Below are 20,243 nucleotides of genomic sequence, written 5' to 3' on the forward strand. Positions count from 1 at the left end.
TAGTGCGTGTTACGTAATGTCTGCAGCTGAAAGGATGTATGATACCTGCGTTATTCTTTATTATTTCTGTATTTGAAGAAAAAACTGATACCCTTAAATTACCCCATGATATCCTTAGATTCATTGTATGTTTGCTTCTAAGGTTTTACTATAAATCGAGCCCCTCGATTCTTCTTATTGTATTCGCTCATAACACACTGAGGCGTTTGTTCCTGACATTTTGAAAAACAGTGGTCAGAAAGCTCTTTCATCAACCGTCTCGCTGAAGCGACCTACACATTAGATGATAAAAATGTCAGTGCTTCGCACTTTGCGTCATCTACGAAAACAAATTCACTGTTGCCACCCGCTTATTCGGGTGTATTTAGGGTGTCCCAGCTAACTTAGCCAAGCGGTTTCACTCAAAACAATATTTAAATAAGATGGCGCAAAATACGAGCGTGAGACATACGGTGTTCGGTGCACAGAGATGTGATTACAGAACACTGCAGGTCTTGGGATGTTGTTTTGCGTCGTATTTGTAAGTCTTTCTTTTTCGTCGAACAGCCTGCCTAACGTTAGCTGTGACGCAGTATATAAAAGCAATATGCTCGGGAAAAATGTTCCCCACATAAATGGCCCTGGAAGAAATGGCCCCAGAGAAAGTGACCTGTAAGAAAAAAATTCACGCAGAAACTCCTCTGGGAGTCGTTTAAGTATGCGTAAGCATTGTGCTACTTGCTCATCTCCACGCAGCCCGGTGTCTTTATCAGTGTTATGGAACTTGATCCGACGACTATAGACAACTATAGACAAGGCGACGCGAACACCTGCGGACGTGGCGCAAGGTGAATTGATGACGCAAGCAAACTACTGCAGGTGGTGGCGCCAGGTGCACTGACGATGTCTCAATAATTATAAGCCGTTATCGCTCTTTAGCGCCTTATCCATCCGCGTTGAACCATTATCAACTGTGGTCAACCGTACTTGATCTGCCGGTGGCTACGTATGGCGCGGCCGAGCGGACTTTATCTTGAAAACGACCTGCGATGGGGAAATAGTGCGCCCAGTGCTGATACCTTCATGTGCACTGCGTTCTCGCCGCTTAGTTCGTGTTGAAGTGAGAGGCAGCACGAAAGCAAAGTCGTTCGCTAATGCTGGACCTATCTTGAAAGCGGCCTTCTTACGGGATGGATGGGCGGACGGACTTTTTTCCTCGTTGGATAGGCACAGACATGCTTCCGCATTTAAAATGGCCCCAAGGGAGAAAATGACTCCTTCAGGAAGATGTTCGGAAATCAGAGGCATTAAATTCGCAATTTCTTACAGCTAACAATGTTTTTTTGCGTGAGCTTCTGCCCTGAAGCAAACAACTCGGCGGTCACAGAATTGGCGAGAGCTGAATTGGCGATGACAGGAAAGCGAACTACATGCGCTGTCATCTAGTACTCACAGGATGAGATACAATTTGCCTTATGCAACAGATGGAAACAGCTCTAGATTAGTAACGACTTTCGTCAGGAGGGTCAGCGGCTGGGAAATTCACGCAACATTGCGTGAACGCTTCTATCCTGTACAGCTAAGCTAAAACCGCAGTGTAATCCCTGCAGCACGCAACGTATCTTCAAATATTTGTCGTCCTGGGCGTGTACTCAGTTCATACACGTGTATGCTCGACATGACAACAAATGCAGACTTACTGCTCTTTTCGGGAGCGCCGAATCTGTCCTAGGCCGCTGTCATGGTCACAGTTTCTTCTACTGAACGTAAAGCGTCGATGGATTTCCACACTGTCGGGTGGCGACCACGTTTCCGAAACTCTTGTTCCCAGTTTCCTGATGATTGCTTTTCCTTTGGCTTCCATCTACAGTGGACGAGTGGACGCTTCACGTCGTAGTGAACAGGACAAGGCCATTCGTCGCAAAGTTCACTCGGTTTACTCGCCCATAACATTCAAAAACATATGTTGGATCAAAATACTTTAGTATCTTGCTTCAACATATATTTTAACATATTAGAGCCTCTGGCACTGGTCCTTTCGACGGAGTTAGTTACTAAGCTTGCAACAATAAACCTTCTCACTAACTTTGCAAAGGCCTTGGGAGATAAGCTGCAATGTGTCACACGAAATCGATTGCGCATGTGCGCGTGAAATTATGTAAGAGCTTACCAGAAATGTGTAAAACTTTACGCAAGCAAAGTGTTTTCCACTATATGCAACTCTAGACATTGACAGCTGTTTCAATGCAACACTGGTGCACACCCAGACTCGCCAATATATTTATTTTCATACTGCGGCTTTAATTGTATTTTGTCTCATGGTGTATGATGAAAGCAGTATTTACTGCTGTCGCCTGGCCTTTGCAACTACTTTTCCTACTGTACAGGCAAGATCATTTCGCCCGGGGCCATTTATACCGAGGATGTTTCTTGCAGAGACTGTTTCTTCATGAGCCACTTTTCCTGCGACCGTTTCTCCGGTCCGTCTCTTGTTCAACGCCAATGCCTTACTCAGGAGGTTTGCTTCGCCAGTTTTACTGATAGTAAAGGCAGTTCTCCGTTTGGAGCACTGATGTAACGGTGTGCTTTCTCAGAAAACGATACCTTTATGCTAATGAAAACGTCGTTGGCAACTGCTGACACCCCCTGCATTTGCGATGTGGTCTGCCTGAATAATTAACGTGTTTTCTTCTTATTTTTCTAACCTTACTTTAGCTGGGCGACGTCATGCAAAAAAAGTCGTGTAGACACTTCTTATGGCGGTTATGGCAAAGGACGGGGATGCAACGGTGCTCTGTGGCACTCGAATTATATTTAGGCGTCGCTCCTCTGTTCACTTTTATTGTATCGACTGTTTCATAAGCATTTCAGGTTAAGTGTCACGAACTGTTAGTTTTGCTTCGAAATCTTCAAGTGGACGCCACGGAACAAGAGAAAGGAATGTGAGTTGTGCAACATGTGGAGGGAAAAAAAATTGAATTGTGGGGTTTTCCGTGCCAAAACCACTTTCTGATTATGAGGCACGCCGTAGTGGAGGACTCCGGAAATTTCGACCACCTGGGGTACTTTAACGTGCACCTAAATCTAAGCACACGGGTGTTTTCGCATTTCGCCCCCATCGAAATGCGGCCGCCATCGCCGGGATTCGATCCCGCGACCTCGTGCTCAGCAGCCCAACACCATAGCCACTGAGCAACCACGGCGGGTTATTCATCTGGAGGGACGTCTTGTAATCGTTGTACGCCAAGAACCACCGCTCCATTTGTCGCGTGTTTTGAATTCGTCGCATTAAAAGACACCATAAATCAAGATTTGCTACGCGTTCGAGGAATCGAGACCTTTTACCATGATTACGAAGGTAGTAGCTATCTACAGTGTGTTCCAGCTATGACGGTGCCAAACATTAAACATCCACGTGGGAGTTACGAGAGTGCAACCAACTTAGTATAATTCCATGGTTGATGACTGGGCGTGTTGGTATAGCATGGCGCGTTGGTGGATGGCCCTATTTGTAAAGTTTTTTGTTTGTCGCTCTCCCCCTTTGAGTATCTTCCTGTATTTGTTCCACCAACAAGGGAATAAAACGATAGTTGCAAGTATAGCGCTCTGTGGTGTGTGTTTCTCTGTGTGTCTCGTCAAAATGTTGCGCAATCCAACCTCGAATTAGTATAGTTCACTGTCCTCTTGACCTACTCGACCTACTCGTGGGCCCCGTGTGCCAAGTGCCAGGTGGGGAAGGGAGGGGGGATGTCATATATGTCTCAAGACATATATGACACCCTGAAGACGACCCTCTTACCGCCGGCTTGACTGGGCATAAATGGTAAAGAACGCTCCGGTAACTAACCAGCAGCACGATCTCGTGTACCAGATGTGTAGCGCTGCGGAATTGTCGGCTGCAGCGTTGTCAACAACCTAAGTAATAATTGCACGAATGTGCGGGCTAAAAAAAGTTTTTTAGGCAAACGGTCGCTAAACTACTGGCATTAGCGGAACGTTTCATGTGCGGTGCGCTCATATCCCACCATGGTTTGTGTGTCAGCAGTATGTATACAGTTTTCTATTTATCAGTTTTGTATCAGTTTTGCGGTGTTCAATAAAAACACTGTCTCCTAGTCATAGCTAACTCTCTCTTTGTCATTTTGTTGTTGTTGTCACGGTGACGTCCCGTAGAGTGGCGTACTGAGCCCTAATCTCTTTAACCTAGCTATGGTTAGCCTTGATGAAATATTACCCAAGACAATCTACCTATCAATGTACGCTGATGATATTTGTCTTTGGTCTTCGGCGGTGGCTCGTGTTCAAGTACGCGCAAGAATTCAGTGGCCAGCCACCCAAACTTGTTCGTATCTCCGCAAACAAGGCCGTAGTGTGTCCATCGAAAAATGCGCGTTAATCGCGTTTACGCGCGAACCCACGGCACCGTACTCTGTTTCTCTCAATGGCCAGGGTATCAAATACCAGAAGTATCACCACTTCTTAGGTGTCATTATTGACAGGGGCCTTTCATGGAGCCCCCACTGCATCTACTTGACGCAGACACTAATTTCAATTGTACATATAATGAGGTCCCTGTGCGGAAAGACCTGGGGCACGTTGATACGGTCCATGTTCCAACATATATAACAATTCAACATCTGTGTCGCGTACCTAGTCACTATATTACTGCTTTGCCAGCACAAAAACCTCAAGCCACATTTTACAAACTTGTTGCGACACATCAAGACTAGCTTTCATCGGTCTTTACAACAGCAGCAAGACCACTGTTACCCCTCTGGTGCCTACGACAGCTACAAGTGCGCCTCACGATTCCGAGAATTACGAAGAAGGCCCATCAATTAACAATGGCTCTGTGTCAGTTCGCACTGTCATTACCTATACGAGGGATATGAACAAAGCACGCAGGTTTACAGGTTTACAGCGATGGATCTGTCTCAACCACCAGCTCAACAGGCGCCATTATAATCCCGGCCTTACAAGTCCCAATTACGTTCAAAGTGTCCCATATTATGTCCTCTACGGCAACAGAACTTGCCGCTCTACGTTCCGCTGTTAATTACATCGCACAAGCCAAACCTCAAAAGTAGGTAGTTTTTTGTGACTCCAAGGCAGCCATTCAGAGTCTGTAGTCAGCCTTACGACGCAAGACAAATGACAAACCGGTGTTTGAGACCAAAGAGGTTCTCCATTAATCCGTCATAAACGGACATTACATTATCTTCCAATGGCTTTCGGGGCCCTGTGGCATCGTCGGAAATGACCTTGCTGATGATGCCGCCCGGTCAGTCCATAAAGAAACCCTGACGCTTCCTATACCCTTATCAAGAACAGACGCTGCGAGGCGTCGTTTACTGGCTCAAACCAAGAAAACTGAAACTTTCCGGAACACCCCGATTGTCTCTAACTGCCGTCTCCACCGGCTGGATCCTACATTGAAGCTTCAGATTCCATCGAACTTCTCCTGCCGTGATGCTACTTTACTGTGACACCTCTGGTTAGGGGCGGCTTTTACGAAAGCCAACTCATTCGTTATTGGAATGACCAACACAACGATTTGTGACTCGTGCAAATCTGAAGAGACGTGTTACGTTTTTGTAATCTCGATGAGATCGAACGAGACGTTCTTCGGAAGGTGTTAAACCGATCAGATAGCAGACTATCTATTAGATAGTCTCTAAAAGTATCTATCTGGTGCAAACGGTGGCAGATGACTCTGAATACTGGTGAATGCTACCATGTGCAGTTACTAATATGGATGAGATAGTTCAAGTGGCTGAGGAGTTCTATAGAGATTTATACAATACCAGTGGCACCCACGACGATAATGGAAGAGAGAATAGTCTAGCGGAATTTGAAATCCCACAGGTAACACCGGAAGAAGTAAAAAAAGCCTTGGGAGCTATGCAAAGGGGGAAGGCAGCTGGGGAGGATCAAGTAACAGCAGATTTGTTGAAGCATGGTGGGCAGATTGTTCTAGAGAAACTGGCCACCCTGTATACGCAATGCCTCATGACTTCGAGCGTACCGGAATCTTGGAAAAACGCTAACATAATCCATAAGAAAGGGGACGCCAAAGACTTGAAAAATTATAGACCGATCAGTTTACTGTCCGTTGCCTACAAAGTATTTACTAATGTAATTGCAAATAGAATCAGGAACACCTTAGACTTCCGTCAACCAAAGGACCAGGCAGGATTCCGTAAAGGCTACTCAACAATAGACCATATTCACACTATCAATCAGGTGATAGAAAAATGTGCGGAATATAACCAACCTTTATATATAGCTTTCATTGATTACGAGAAAGCGTTTGATTCAGTCGAAACCTCAGCAGTCATGGAGGCATTGCGTAATCAGGGTGTAGACGAGCCGTATGTAAAAATACTGAAAGATATCTATAGCGACTCCACAGCCACCGTAGTCCTCCATAAAGAAAGCAATAAAATCCCAATAAAGAAAGGCGTCAGGCAGGGAGATACGATCTCTCCGATGCTATTCACAGCGTGTTTACAGGAGGTATTCAGAGACCTGGATTGGGAAGAATTGGGGATAAGAGTTAATGGAGAATACCTTAGTAACTTGCGATTCGCTGATGATATTGCCTTGCTTAGTAACTCAGGGGACCAACTGCAATGCATGCTCACTGACCTGGATAGGCAAAGCCGAAGGGTGGTTCTAAAAATTAATCTGCAGAAAACTAAAGTAATGTTTAACAGTCTCGGAAGGGAACAGCAGTTTACAATAGGTAGTGAGGCACTGGAAGTGGTAAGGGAATACATATACTTAGGACAGGTAGTGACTGCGGATCCGGCTCATGAGACTGAAATAATCAGAAGAATAAGAATGGGCTGGGGTGCGTTTGGCAGGCATTCTCAGATCATGAACAGCAGGTTGCCATTATACCTCAAGAGAAAAGTTTATAACAGCTGTGTCTTACCAGTACTCACGTACGGGGCAGAAACCTGGAGGCTTACGAAAAGGGTTCTACTTAAATTGAGGACGACGCACCGAGCTATGGAAAGAAGAATGATTGGCATAACGTTGAGGGATAAGAAAAGAGCAGATTGGGTGAGGGAACAAACGCGAGGTAATGATATCTTAGTTGAAATCAAGAAGAAGAAATGGGCATGGGCAGGACACGTAATGAGGAGGGAAGATAACCGATGGTCATTAGGAGTGACGGAATGAATTCCAAGGGAAGGAAAGCGTAGCAGAGGGCGGCAGAAAGTTAGGTGGGCGGATGAGATTAAGAAGTTTGCAGGGACAACATGGCCACAATTAGTACATGACCGGGGTAGTTGGAGAAGTATGGGAGAGGCCTTTGCCCTGCAGTGGGCATAACCAGGCTGATGATGATGATGATGGGTTGGAAAACTCTTTCTTCCACGCAGGAAAATTCTAAGATTGAAATTCCTTTATAATATACACAAAAGTAAAACTGGTATCGACAAAACACTGTTCACCAAGGAGCCGCATTACGTTTCATCTACGGGAGACCACGCTAAAGAAATTAGAGCTTATCAGTTCCGTAACAATGTGTTTAAGCATTCATTTTTTCCTAACACGATTAACGATTGGAATGAGCTCCCTAATGAAGTGATGGCAGCTTCTAGTTTTGAAAATACTATTGAGAGCCATATTCTTTGATTGTTTTGTTATTCATCTCTGCACATACGCTACTTCTTTTTCTTTTTTTTTTGGTAGTTAGTTACTTTGTTAGTTTGTCTTCCGCTTTTGCGAATTTCACTGCTTAAACAATGTTATATTTACTGATGTATTCTTTTGATGTTGCTGAATATGTTTCCATTGTGACCACCTGTATTTTAACCCCCCTACAATAATGCCGTACAGGCGATGTAGGTATACCGAATAAATAAATAAATAAATAAATAAATATTTTCAGAGACTAAGATTCTCGGACGTTGACCCCACGCGTCGCAGGCTTACAAAGCGATACGTGAACTGCTACGTTTCATGAAATCGACTGGCCTCAGTGACCGATTATAGGCGTAAAGTTATGGAGAACCGCACATATTCACACTGTTAGTACATTCTTCCCTCCATCTACTCTTTTCTTTCCTTAAACTCCTTCCCCTGTGTAGGGTAGCAAACCGAACACGCGACTCGTCGACCTTGCCTACCTTGTTTTCCTCCTCATCCACCTTTTTCTGATGTTGTTGTTGTTGTGTGCTGGTGTGGCTGGGCTGGGGCTGCAACACCATCCCCCCCCCCACTGCCCGGAAATTTTCGATATCCTCGCCTTCCTGACTACACCCGGGGGGCGGGGGGTAACAGAATACCTATGGGCCCCGGGTGCCAGACGACCTAGTTACGCCACTGGCTTGGAGACTTCGGTCTGCGTGCAGCATCGATCATTCGTTCGTGGAATGTTTGAGTGTGCAAGCATTACTGAGCGTAAGCGCGTATTCACATGGTACTTCTTACAGCGAAGCTATGGCTAGCCGATTACTCCGTCCATCCGTGCGTCTGTCGGTCGCCTGTATGTCGAAAACTGCTCCGGCGCAACCCCATGCGCACGAGCGAAAAACAAGAGAGAAAGAAAGACAGGCGAACGATTAGCCAACACCACCTAGATAGCACAAGGCCTTTTACTTTGATCCATGACGTCACGCTACTTGGCCCGAAATTTCTATTGACAAGGCTGGCTTGATGAAAGCGGTGACGTCAAAATCACTGTTGCATACTCGGGAGCCTCCCCATTAGATTCTATGGCAGTCGGACCAGGTAACATGACGTCATTGACCGGAGTGAAAAGGCCTTTTGCTATACAGGTGGTGTTGGATCAGTTGCGTTAGCAGTGACGTCGTTGTTCTCCGTTGCAGCCGAGCGCGCGCGCCGCCGCTTCCCTCCGGCTCCGAAATGGGTAGGTCACGCGTCATACGTACTCCTTAGGAGGAGGCAGCTTTCGATCACCAACGCCGCGAGCAAAACTGGGAATGAGCTCGTCTACGCCGTGCCGATACTGCAGCCCGGACACAAGAGCAGGCTGGTGCAGCCGAGCGCAAGCAGCAACTGCGTACCGAGGATCCGGCAGCCTACAAAGTCGTCGTTTAATGAACCGTCGGGATTAATGAACGCAATGATAAACAACAGGGCCGCACGTTTCAGCTTCGCCGGTTAGCCATCTGTACGGAGGGCTTGGGCGGTGATTTTTTTTAAATTTCACGCACTTTCTTTACAGCCCGGAAACGTTGAAACCACCGCCGCTATAAGAGAAAAAAATATTTGGACATTGCGCAATAGGCTACAGCATTTACAATGAAAATTTTTCTTTTAATTCAATACCTTAGAGGTTGCTTGATTGATTATGGTTAAATAATTGTATGAAATGATATTAAAAGATACCTTCAGTTGCTCAAGAGAACAACGAACACTGCTAAGTTGGTGGCATTTTCATAAGTCATGCGTAGACTTGCTAATGTTTATACCGACTTAGCTGAAACAGCCTGCATATTTAGAAATGCTATACGAAAATATCGTGTCCCTACTACCATTTAACTTTTCCTGAAGGACTCCTCCAGGCACTAACATCTTTGGAAGATCGAAATAGACGGCAGAATTCGAACTGATCATCTCATATTACAGAGTATGAGGCACCAATATACACCTACATTGCTAAACAGCCTCGCATTATCGCAGATTTATCTAGTCTCATCAACACTACGAAACGTATCACGGTGTTAGCTTTTTCCTGCTTTTGAATTGTCGAACCCAATCAAAGTATTTCTTGCACGTCAAGGAGGAATATTTATAGTGTTCTCACTTTATTCGCTGAGGTTCAGTGTGCGGCACATTTTGGGTTCGAAAGAAGGGTGTGGCAAACGTTTTCGATTCAATGGCCTCAGGTTTCCTTCATAATATTTCCTATTTCATCCAAGTAAACTAATGAAATCGAAGACATGAAAGCCTTCGATGCCTTCGCATTGGCTATACCCTGCAAGGAGCCGGGAAAGCAAAGAAAGATCGCAAGGAACACCAAATGCAAACGATATCGCCGAAAGCTCTGAAGGCGCGCTCCTTTGACTTACGAAAGTGTTCGAATGATCGCCACAAGTATAGCGATGGTCATCACGTAAGTATACTTGTGTTTGTAGGTGCTGTTTGCTGAGGCTCACCGCTTGCAGGCAATCCACGCAAGGTGTGTACAGGCGCACAGTTTCTCCAAATACGGAAGCATGGATCTGCCTGCACCCGCGGCGGGTGTCGTGTTTCGTATACCTAGGCCTTCGGGAAATGCGCTAAGCTTTTTTTTTTCGCTTTTCTGTTTATCTTACCTGATCGTTTTCTGAAAAAGAACCACAAGGAAACATGAAGATTTACGCAATCAAGCAGGACAAGAAGGAAAAAAATTCCTGAGATTTGTCCACCGATATATGTAGCCACGCCTCTAATGACACCGACACGTTCTATAGAAGTGTCTTCTTGGGTATTGCGTACGCGGGCCTCTGTAATCACGTATAAGCACGTTATATCGAAGCATTGAGAAAGAGGCGCATCCGAAGCATGCATATGCAACGGCGAAGTGCAATGGGTGGCTTGTCGGGGCCAGACCACTAGCAGTTACGATTAATAGTGACCGTTCAGGCAATGCGAATTCGATGGCAGTAATCACAACTTGCGAAATACTAACCACCGGCGCAAGAGAAAAATGAATGCTTTATGGTGGCGTCACTTGCTCATTGTACTTCTATGTTTCGTAAGACTAACTAGACCACATGGCGTCAAGGAATGGAGGGTTTTTACGAGTGTTCCGTCTAACTTTACGCAAGTTCTTTACCAAAAATTTATTCAGTCTACGCAGACAGTATACGAATAATAGGCGTAGTGTTGTTCTTAGTTCGACTTGCCTCTCTCAGTGTATATCGGTATACCATGGAAGTGCTTATTTAATTAGGATTAATCGACTATGTTAATGAGTGCAATTTTTATTTTAACGCCTTGTACGAATGAAGTTCTAGACACTTCTAGAAAACATCAAAATCAATTTGTTGCAGCGCGATACTTCTCACAAAGGTTTTTTTCATTCTTTTTTGGTTCTGAATAAATAGAGCCCAAGAGCGAGAAATTAAGTCCCCTTGACCGGATTGTATGGTTTTTATAATAACTGCGTGCGCACCGTGATTGGATGGTTCTAGCCTTAAGCGCTATGCGAACAAACTTGAATCTGTGTGTGGCCCAGTGGACACAGCAATGAGACAATGTAACAATTCCGTGCATTGCTCTTACAGCGCAGTCACCTTGTCGTACAATGTGCAGCCTTGAGTAGAACGGCAACTATCGCGACGCAGTCACATTTTTTTCGCGATACTGGACGAAATAGCGCGTCGTGTGCTATATGCACGACGGAACAAAGAAATATTAAGGTAGTGCGGACAAGTGGGTGTAAGAATTGACGTAATATTGACGTAATAGTTCTGCAGAAACCCGCAACGTGGAGAGAAGTGATTAATCAAGGGAAAATGTGACATCCACCCAAACGTAGCTAATTGCTACAAAGCAAACCCATACGGGTTCTTCGAAAGAAAAGCCTCGCAGTTCAAGAAAAATTCGTCCTGGTCCGAGACTCGAACCAGGGACCACCGCCTATCCGCGGCAGCTGCTCTACCATCTGAGCTAACCATCTACCATCTGAGCTCTCTACCATCTGAGATGGCGAAGTCGAATTTGTCAACAACTCGAACCAAAGGCTCGAGTCCCGGGCTCGAGTCCAGGACCAGGACGAATTTTTCTTGAACTGCGAGGCTTTTCTTTCGAGGAACCGGTACGGGTTTCCTTCGTAGCAAGTGCTACGATTGGGTGGATGTCTCATTTTCCCTTAATAATTCACTTATCTCCACCTTGCGGGTTTCCGCAAAACTATTACCTCAAACTCTTGCTTTTGCTTCGAGTTCTCGACAAAGTCGACTTCGCCCTGCCATCTGCTAGCCGCCTGCTTAGCTCAGATGGTAGAGCGGCTGGCCCGGAAAGGTGGTGGTACCGGGTTCGAATCCCGGACCAGGACGACTTTTTCTTCAACTGCGAGGCTTTTCTGTCGAGGAACCCGTATGGGTTTTCTTTGTAGCAATTGCTACGATTAGGTGGACGTCTCATTTTCCCTAAATAATTATACCTTTCGTAAATCATATATTCCATGGCGATGTAGCTTTGTAGCTTAAACACATACTAAACAATCCACAGGTAGAATAACTAAAGCTCACTGAAGTAATGGAAAATGCCCTTAATTACACGAGGAGACTGGAATAAAAATTAACTTGTTTTACCATGGAGAATATTGCATTGATATCCCTTAGAATCTCAGCCAGCGTTATCTGGCACACCCGGTTGAGATTGAACTATTGAACTGAGGGTTTCGAGCACGCGTTAGGAAGTCTGAAAAAAAAATAGAAATGGTAGGAAACAGTAACGATGTAAGCACACGCGGGATCGAACACCGATAACTAACTTTGCTTGGGAACCACGACGGTTCTGTAGAATACTGCGCATTGTGGTATAACAACCTGAGCTAACAGAGGTGTAGGTTGGAAAGCATCGTGCGAAAGCAGTTCCACCCGTGCGAGCATGGCTTCTTGATAGCGGGCTCGGAACAGATGGGCTATATAAACGCACTCGCAATAGATAGCAGAAGCGTATGAATTTGACTCTGCCTGCAAATATATTGTGAGCAGAAATGGCGCTAAGGAACAGGACATAAAAGGACAGAAGCTGTCGTCTGTCGCCTTATGTCCAGTTCTTTTGCAGTGTTTCTGCTCGCAATATATTTATCGGCAGAATCAAAATGTTACCGGGTGCGGGTTGTGCGGGCAAAAAAAAAAAAAAAAAACGACTTCAGCGGTTCCTTTAGCTCCGAACTCGTTAACTGCAGCAGTAGGATTGTTACACAGTGGAGACCACAATGTTGTTGTTGCTTGCTTACTTTTCCTAAAATCACATAGCTACTGGACCATAGCGATGAAACCACTAGTTTCTCCGCCATTCTTGCGAAGTATAATAACTATTGGAGGATGGCATTGAAACCAGTGGTTATAGTATTGTTGGCTGGGGGGGGCAGGGGGGGTTGAAGATGAGTCTATTAATACAAAGTTAGAATTTGCAACGAGACGTTAAAGAACTAAAAAATTATGGGCCCGTTAGCTTACTCCCAGCATTCTATAAAATATTTGCCAAAATAATCTCCAATAGAATAAGAGCCACACTGGACTTCAGTCAACCAAGGGAACAGGTTGGCTTCAGGGAGGGACACTCTACAATAGACCACATCCATGCCATTAATCATGTTATCAAGAAATCCGCAGTGTACAATAAGCCTCTCTGTATGGCTTTCATAGATTACGAAAAAGCATTTGATTCAGTAGAGATACCAGCAGTCATAGATGCATTGCGTAATCAAGGAGTACAGACCGCTTACGTAAATACCCTGGAAAATGTCTAGAGAGTTTCCACAGCCATCTTAATTCTACAAAAGAAAAGTAGGAAGATGCCTATGAAGAAAGGGGTCAGACAAGGAGACACAATCTCTACAATACTGTTCACTGTGTGCTTGGAAAAAGTATTCAAGCACTGGGAAGGTTTAGGAGTAAGGATCGACGGCGAATACCTCTGCAACCTTCGGTTTGCCGATGACATTGTTCTATTCAGCAACACTGCAGACGAGTTACAACAAATGATTGAGGGCCTTAACAGGGAGAGTGTAAGAGTGGGGTTGAAGATTAATATGCAGAAGAACAAAGATAAGGATGAATAACCGGGCAAGGAAACAAGAGTTCAGGATCGCAAGTCAGCCTCTAGAGTCTCTGAAGGAGTACTTTTACCTAGGTCAAGTAATCACAGGGAACCCTGACCATGATAAGGAAATTCACAGAAGAATAAAAATGAGTTGGATCGCATACGGCAGACATCATGAGCTCCTGACTGGAAGATTACCGTTATCATTGAAAAGGAAGGTATACAATCGGTGCATTTTACCAGTGCTGGAATGTGGGGCAGAGACTTGGAGACTGACAAAGAAGCTAGAGAACAAGTTGAGGACAGCGCAAAGAGCGATGGAACGTAGATGGCTAGGCATAACGTTAAGAGACAGAAAGAGACCGGTTTGGATCAGAGAGCAAACGGGTATAAATGATATTCTAATTGACATTAAGAGAAAGAAATGGCGCTGGGAAGGTCATGTAATGCGCAGATTAGATAACCGTAGGACCATTAGGGTGACAGAATGGGTACCAAGAGAAGGAAAGCGCAGTAGAGGATGACAGAAGACTAGGTGGTTGGACGAAATTAGGAAATTCGCGGGTGCTAGTTTGAATCGGTTGGCGCAGGACAGGGTAATTGGAGATCGCAGAGAAAGCCCTTCGTCCAGCAGTGGACATAAAATAGGCTGATTATTATTATTATTATTATTATTATTATTATTATTATTATTATTATTATTATTATTATTATTATTATTATTATTATTATTTACAAAATGAAATATTTGAAGTATAGTTCAGCGAAAGTTTTGAAGTTCTCTAATATTGAAGAACGAAGTTTGGCTGTTCATTAGATCAACGATTTGTGACTTGATTCCTTTGATATGTGCAACTTCCCCTTTTATGGTATAGTATACAACACGGTGCGAAGTTAGCAATACACTTTAAAAGAAACTGCTTCTTGGGCCATTCAGTGCTTGCTGAAAGACAAAATTGACGCAAGTAAGAGACGCGAAAACCGTACACACAACGACCACCGGGAGGCACTCCCAACGGATCTATTTAAGGTGCAGACGCAGGAAGAAACAAGCAAGTGTACGCATTCGCAGTGCAATCACAGTCAGCGGTTACTTGAGACAACCAGTGGTGAAAGAATATCGGCTTTGATTTAATCACAAGCTATGTGTCACTGATGCAGCAAGAGTTTTTCTTTTTTATGTAGCACGCTTTCATTACCTTACGCGTGGTCTGATTCTTGCCTAAAATAAACAAATTCTTAGATTCTACGGGTCAGAACCACAATATGATTGCGAGGCACGTCGTAGTGGGGAACTCCGGACTGATTTTGAACACTTGCACCCAATGCACGGTGCACACGGACGTTTTTGCCCATATCGAAACAATGCTGCCGCGGCCGGGATTCGATCCCGCATTCTCGGGCATAACAGCGCAACGTCAAAGCCACTGTGCCATCACGGCGGGTGAAATCCTGTTTCGAGCACGTAAGTGCTGCAGCAGTTATGTCGGTCGAATGTGGGCCCAGTTTTAGCTTGCAGTTATTAAAACATTACAGTACCATCTTGGCCGCGTACACTAGGAACGCAGCTCATCTGAAGTCCAAGCTGCGTGCTTGCACTCAGTAAATATTCTGCTGGTTCTCAGATCCCGCATCTCGTAAACCTTTAGGCCTGTCTGAACTTGATCGTCTCGTTTTCCCTATGACTAGGGGATAATGGCAGTATATATTCTTTGATAAAATTTCTGATCAAAACTGTGCATTGCGCGCTAAGGTCAAACAAGCATGAGGTAAAGAAATGTCATATAAAAGGTGCAAGTCAAACTTTCCCTGCGAATCAACCCTTTCTGCGCGCCTAACAGAGAATTAACCTTTGACGTAACGTCAGCTGCGCGAAATTCTTTTTCGGGTGTTTGCTACTAGTCCGAATGTCACACTACGCATACATATTAGCTGCTTTCCACAATTCTCTCACACGGACGCCATGCTCACTTGTCCAATCTGCATGCACATAAATACGTTTTTTTATAGATAACTATACTCTATTTTTATCGATCTACCATAAATTAAGACAAATGGCATACAGGCCACATGCCTAGGCCGCGAAGTATTTAAAGCTTTTTTGCAAGCTTTTAAATTCTGGGGACTGTTGCTGGCCGGCCGGCACACAATATTTACTTTAGAAGAAGGTAAGATTTACTTTTCAGTAGTATCCATGGTACAGAAATTGAAAATATATGAGCCATATTGCGTTTGTCTATTGACTCCTTATTCCCTAAGTAGTTGATTCCCCACATTGTACTGTCAGGAACTAATGCCCTACGTATGTACAGTCGTCACCGAAGTGCATCACCCTGTCTCACGGCGATACGTTTATATTTAGCAATGCCTGCGTACGTTCGATAACAGTCTAGTTCAGCAATCGACGTTCGTTTTTCGTGAAAGAAAACGAACGTTGATAAATGAACCTTGCCGCGGGGCACCGTGGCAGAGTGCAGCTTTGTTGCTGTTCTAATCTTGACAGGGCGTCTACATGTGAAGCTGTTGAACTCCATCAACTAATATAAAGATACATGATATAAAGATAGCCGCAAACGGCAACCGCAATCATTATTTTGACTGCTTCATTGTACGAGACTGATAGTAGAGTGCATCGATCAATACGATCTAAATGAAAAGTCTTCTTTATCGAGTTGACCCGCATCTACAATTTCCTATCTCTGCTGGTGCTGGCCGTGACAGAGTCTATTTCATTCATCATATCAGGTTAGAAATGGTGTATGCAGGTAGCTTTTTCTATCGCATGCGTCCTTCAGGTATGACTTGTTTGTTGTTGCACTTGCGGCCATTCGTGGGAGAACGTAGAACACGTGCTGTTAAGCTGTCTTACGATTTATAACCGCAAAAATGTATTTTGAAGATAACATTGAACACCCTTGATAACCTTCCTTTCAGAATATGTAGAAAAGTCGCTTGGGCCATGGGACAACGCATCAGTACAATAATCAGGAGCGGTATTCTGTAACGATTTGGTTTCGGAAGAATTCGCTTTGCGAACAGCGATTGGTCGCCGCCATGGCGACGCCATCGCCTCGGGGCACGCACGCGCATTATTTTGACGTCACGCACATTTCAATCATGCCGAAACCAAATTTGTCGTCTGCTGCGAAGCGAAGTGCCGCGCGGTGCTACAGTGTGATGCGAGAGTGCCATGTGCCGTGGGCAGAGCCTGTGCGTGCCGTCTGCACGGGCGAGATCCGCGTTCGCAGTAAAATAGCATTGGGAAGCTTATAGCAGGGGTGGGCCAACTGACATTTGGGAGCGGGCCAACCTAAAATTTGGGGTGGGCGAACTTAATGTTGCGGGAGGGCTAGCTTGAAATTTGTGTGTGGGCCAACTAAAATATGCGGGTGGGCCAACCTAAATTTGGGTGTATGCTTACGTATAATTAAACAACTTCAGTGGAGTTTCTGTACGCCATGTTAACGTACGACGTAGCACCTAGTGGCATAAATGGGTCATCCGCAGTAAACAAAGTACGCTAAATCACTCACCGCTAGTGTGTCACACGCACGTTTCATAATGAAAACCGTAAACGTCATCAATAACATGAATAAATTGTTTTTTCTTTATTTACCCAGAAACGATCATAATTTGCTATATTTTGCCTCGGTTTGTGACATTCACGTCCAGAAAACACCTGCGTGCCAATTGGCCTATCCTTCCTCTCGTTTTCATTACGTCAGCGTACCGCGCAAATGTGACGCCCCAGCCAAACTGAATTATTTGGCAACCGAATCATTACAGTACGCGCCCAGCCCTGAACGCTTCAATACCCTTCTTACTGAAAGTAACATTGCATCTATGTATTAACATTTTGTATGTCCTTGTGTTTAATTATTATGTCGCAGCATTCTGTGAGTGTTGCAGATTGACTGGTGTGCTCTTCGTTTTTTTTTTTTTCTATATTGATTGTTGTTCAATAATGTTTACAAAATGTGCTCTATCGACGGGCTGTTGGTTTGTATTTAATATCGCCTCTTATTACTATCCTTTGCTGATTGGACAATCTGCTGCTTGTGATGAAGGCAGCGAAACAACAGTTGCCAATGTTTACAACGCCGTCATATTAAATGACACACTCCCTAATGGCGGCGCTGCTAGACGACTTCCGGTAAAATGGCTTTCTTTTGCAGAGTCGTTGCTTTTTCCCTTTGTTGCTTACAACGCTCACTCTCTTCGAAACCGCGCGGTATATGTTAATAAATTAACTGGACATATACACACTAAGAATGGTTCCCACATTTGGTGGCTTACCGTGTCGCGAAACAATAACTGACATCTACCCTGTCTGCCTTCACCCGCCGCGGTATCTCAGTGGCTATGGCGTTGCGCTGCTGAACTCGAGGTGGCGGGATCGACTGCCGGCCGCGGTGGCCTCATTTCGATGGGGACGAAAGCGCTCGTGTGCCTACATTTCGTGCGGGTTAAAGAACCCAAGGTGGTCAAAATTAACCCGGAGTCCTCCAATGTACGGCGTGCCTAGCTTCTTCCCCTATGTGAAGATGGAAGACCAGCGGAGCTGTATTGCTCAATAGCTATATTAAGTTCTATATGGTAGCTATATTGGCTGAATAAAGGCACAGGCACATAACTTTGCTTAACTGTTTAGTCTTTTTAATTTATTTTTGTATTTATTGTTTCTTCTTTTTAATTTTTTTATTGTTTACTTCGTTATTATTTTTCTACCGTTTTTATTTTATGTACATATATACAATGACGTTTCGACACGCATCTCCATAGACTAGTGTTTGGGCAACAGCGTTAATTTCATGACTTTTATTTTATTTTACTCTTTTATTGGTATTTTTTACTTTGTACATATACACTGACGTTCAGACGCGCATCGTCATTGTATAGCGAGCTCACATGGGTATGTGCCACTGAGCTTGGATCCTTACTGCACTATCACCAGGATCGGCCGGCATGATTTGTTTCTGCAACATATCGGGGCGGGGGGGGGGGGGGGGGGCACATTTTGTGCTAGATCCTAGCCCCATAGACAGCTCCACTGTAAAAAAAAAAAAAAAAAGAAAAAAAAAACGTTCGCATAACCGTCTCCGCGCAATACGATTAACGCTAGCATGCGTATATATATAAACAGGGCAGCACAATCAAGCAAAAGAACGAAGATAACGTCGGTAGGAAAGTCAAGGTAAAAAGCAACAGCACAGCGGCACTACAGCTTTTCTACTTGCTTTCGAAGTATTTCTTTATCCGTCAAAGCAATAGGCAGTGCTCTGACGCAACCATCTCGGAGCGATTTTATCTTTCGTGCTTGAAGAGCCTGCTGCGTGACCTCATCCTTGCTGCACTGTACCAGCGACCTCCTGTGCACCGTCCTATCGCGCACATATCGGAGTAACGCGTCTACAAGTGGCCTTGTCCCATTGCAGTTGTACTCATTCTGCCTCTCATTGAGCCGTCGCGCTGTTTATATGCGTAAGGCTTAGCGAATAATAGCGTAACAAGGTGAAGTCACATGGTCAGGTAGCTTATAATGCTCATCGCGACAGCCGCACGTTCACATACACAACTTAGCGATAAAAAAATGATTAAAAAGAAACGCCTACCCCGTGCAGGATCTGGCGCTCGCCACCACTGCATATAATTCCAATCAAAATAGTGATTAAAGATTATACAGATCGCACGCACTGCGGCAATCAGTGTAAAGAAAGCTTTGACAAACTGGCATGACGAAACGGTGCATCTGCATCTAACACGTGCTAACACGTGCTAACACGTGCACAGCGGACTTTGGCGACGGAGACAACCCGCCACAATCAGCCGAAGCAGCGGAGAAACGCGACGCAACTGGGCCAACATCGACCACAGGACCTGAACATTCGAAAGCCACAAAGCTCTCACGTGAGAACATGTGCGTTTTATATAAGCTTTTGCGCGCACGTGCTATACGAGATACGGCACATGCTCCAGTCATCTCAAAGAGCGACTTGGCGTTGACACGATTGAAGTACGCTTGCGGTTGGGGCCTATAGTGGTTAGGGCATGGTGCTGTTGAGGTGGGTGACCGCGGTTCGATCCTGCGAGTGGACACGTAAATATTTTATTTTCTGTGCGCAAGCTATTTGGCAGGACAGCAGTGGCAGCAGCCATGGTCAGAGAAGTCAAATGGATTCACTGAAAAGGCTTCGGTTTTAATAGTTATACATGGGTGTAGAAAGGACGTTAGCGACATTTGGCTGATACCATAGAGCCACGAAAAGCATTAACCTCGCAATCGTCTAATTATATACATATATGATTATCGCGCTGCCTAGCGCAAGAACAACAACAATATCCTTAATGAGCGAAAAATCCCTCTGCAATCAATAAAAAAACTTTTGGGCAGATATCCCTTTCTCTGTACTCTATACTCGTGGACAACTTTCTGTAGCAATGAAGGGAAAGCTACGGAGGCAAAGCGTGCACAAGAGAGAGCGCTTCAGAAAAGAGTCCGGCGTTTTAATCCACGTCAGTGT

The sequence above is a fragment of the Dermacentor andersoni genome, chromosome 1, assembly GCF_023375885.2.
Source record: "Dermacentor andersoni chromosome 1, qqDerAnde1_hic_scaffold, whole genome shotgun sequence".
NCBI lineage: Eukaryota > Metazoa > Arthropoda > Arachnida > Ixodida > Ixodidae > Dermacentor > Dermacentor andersoni.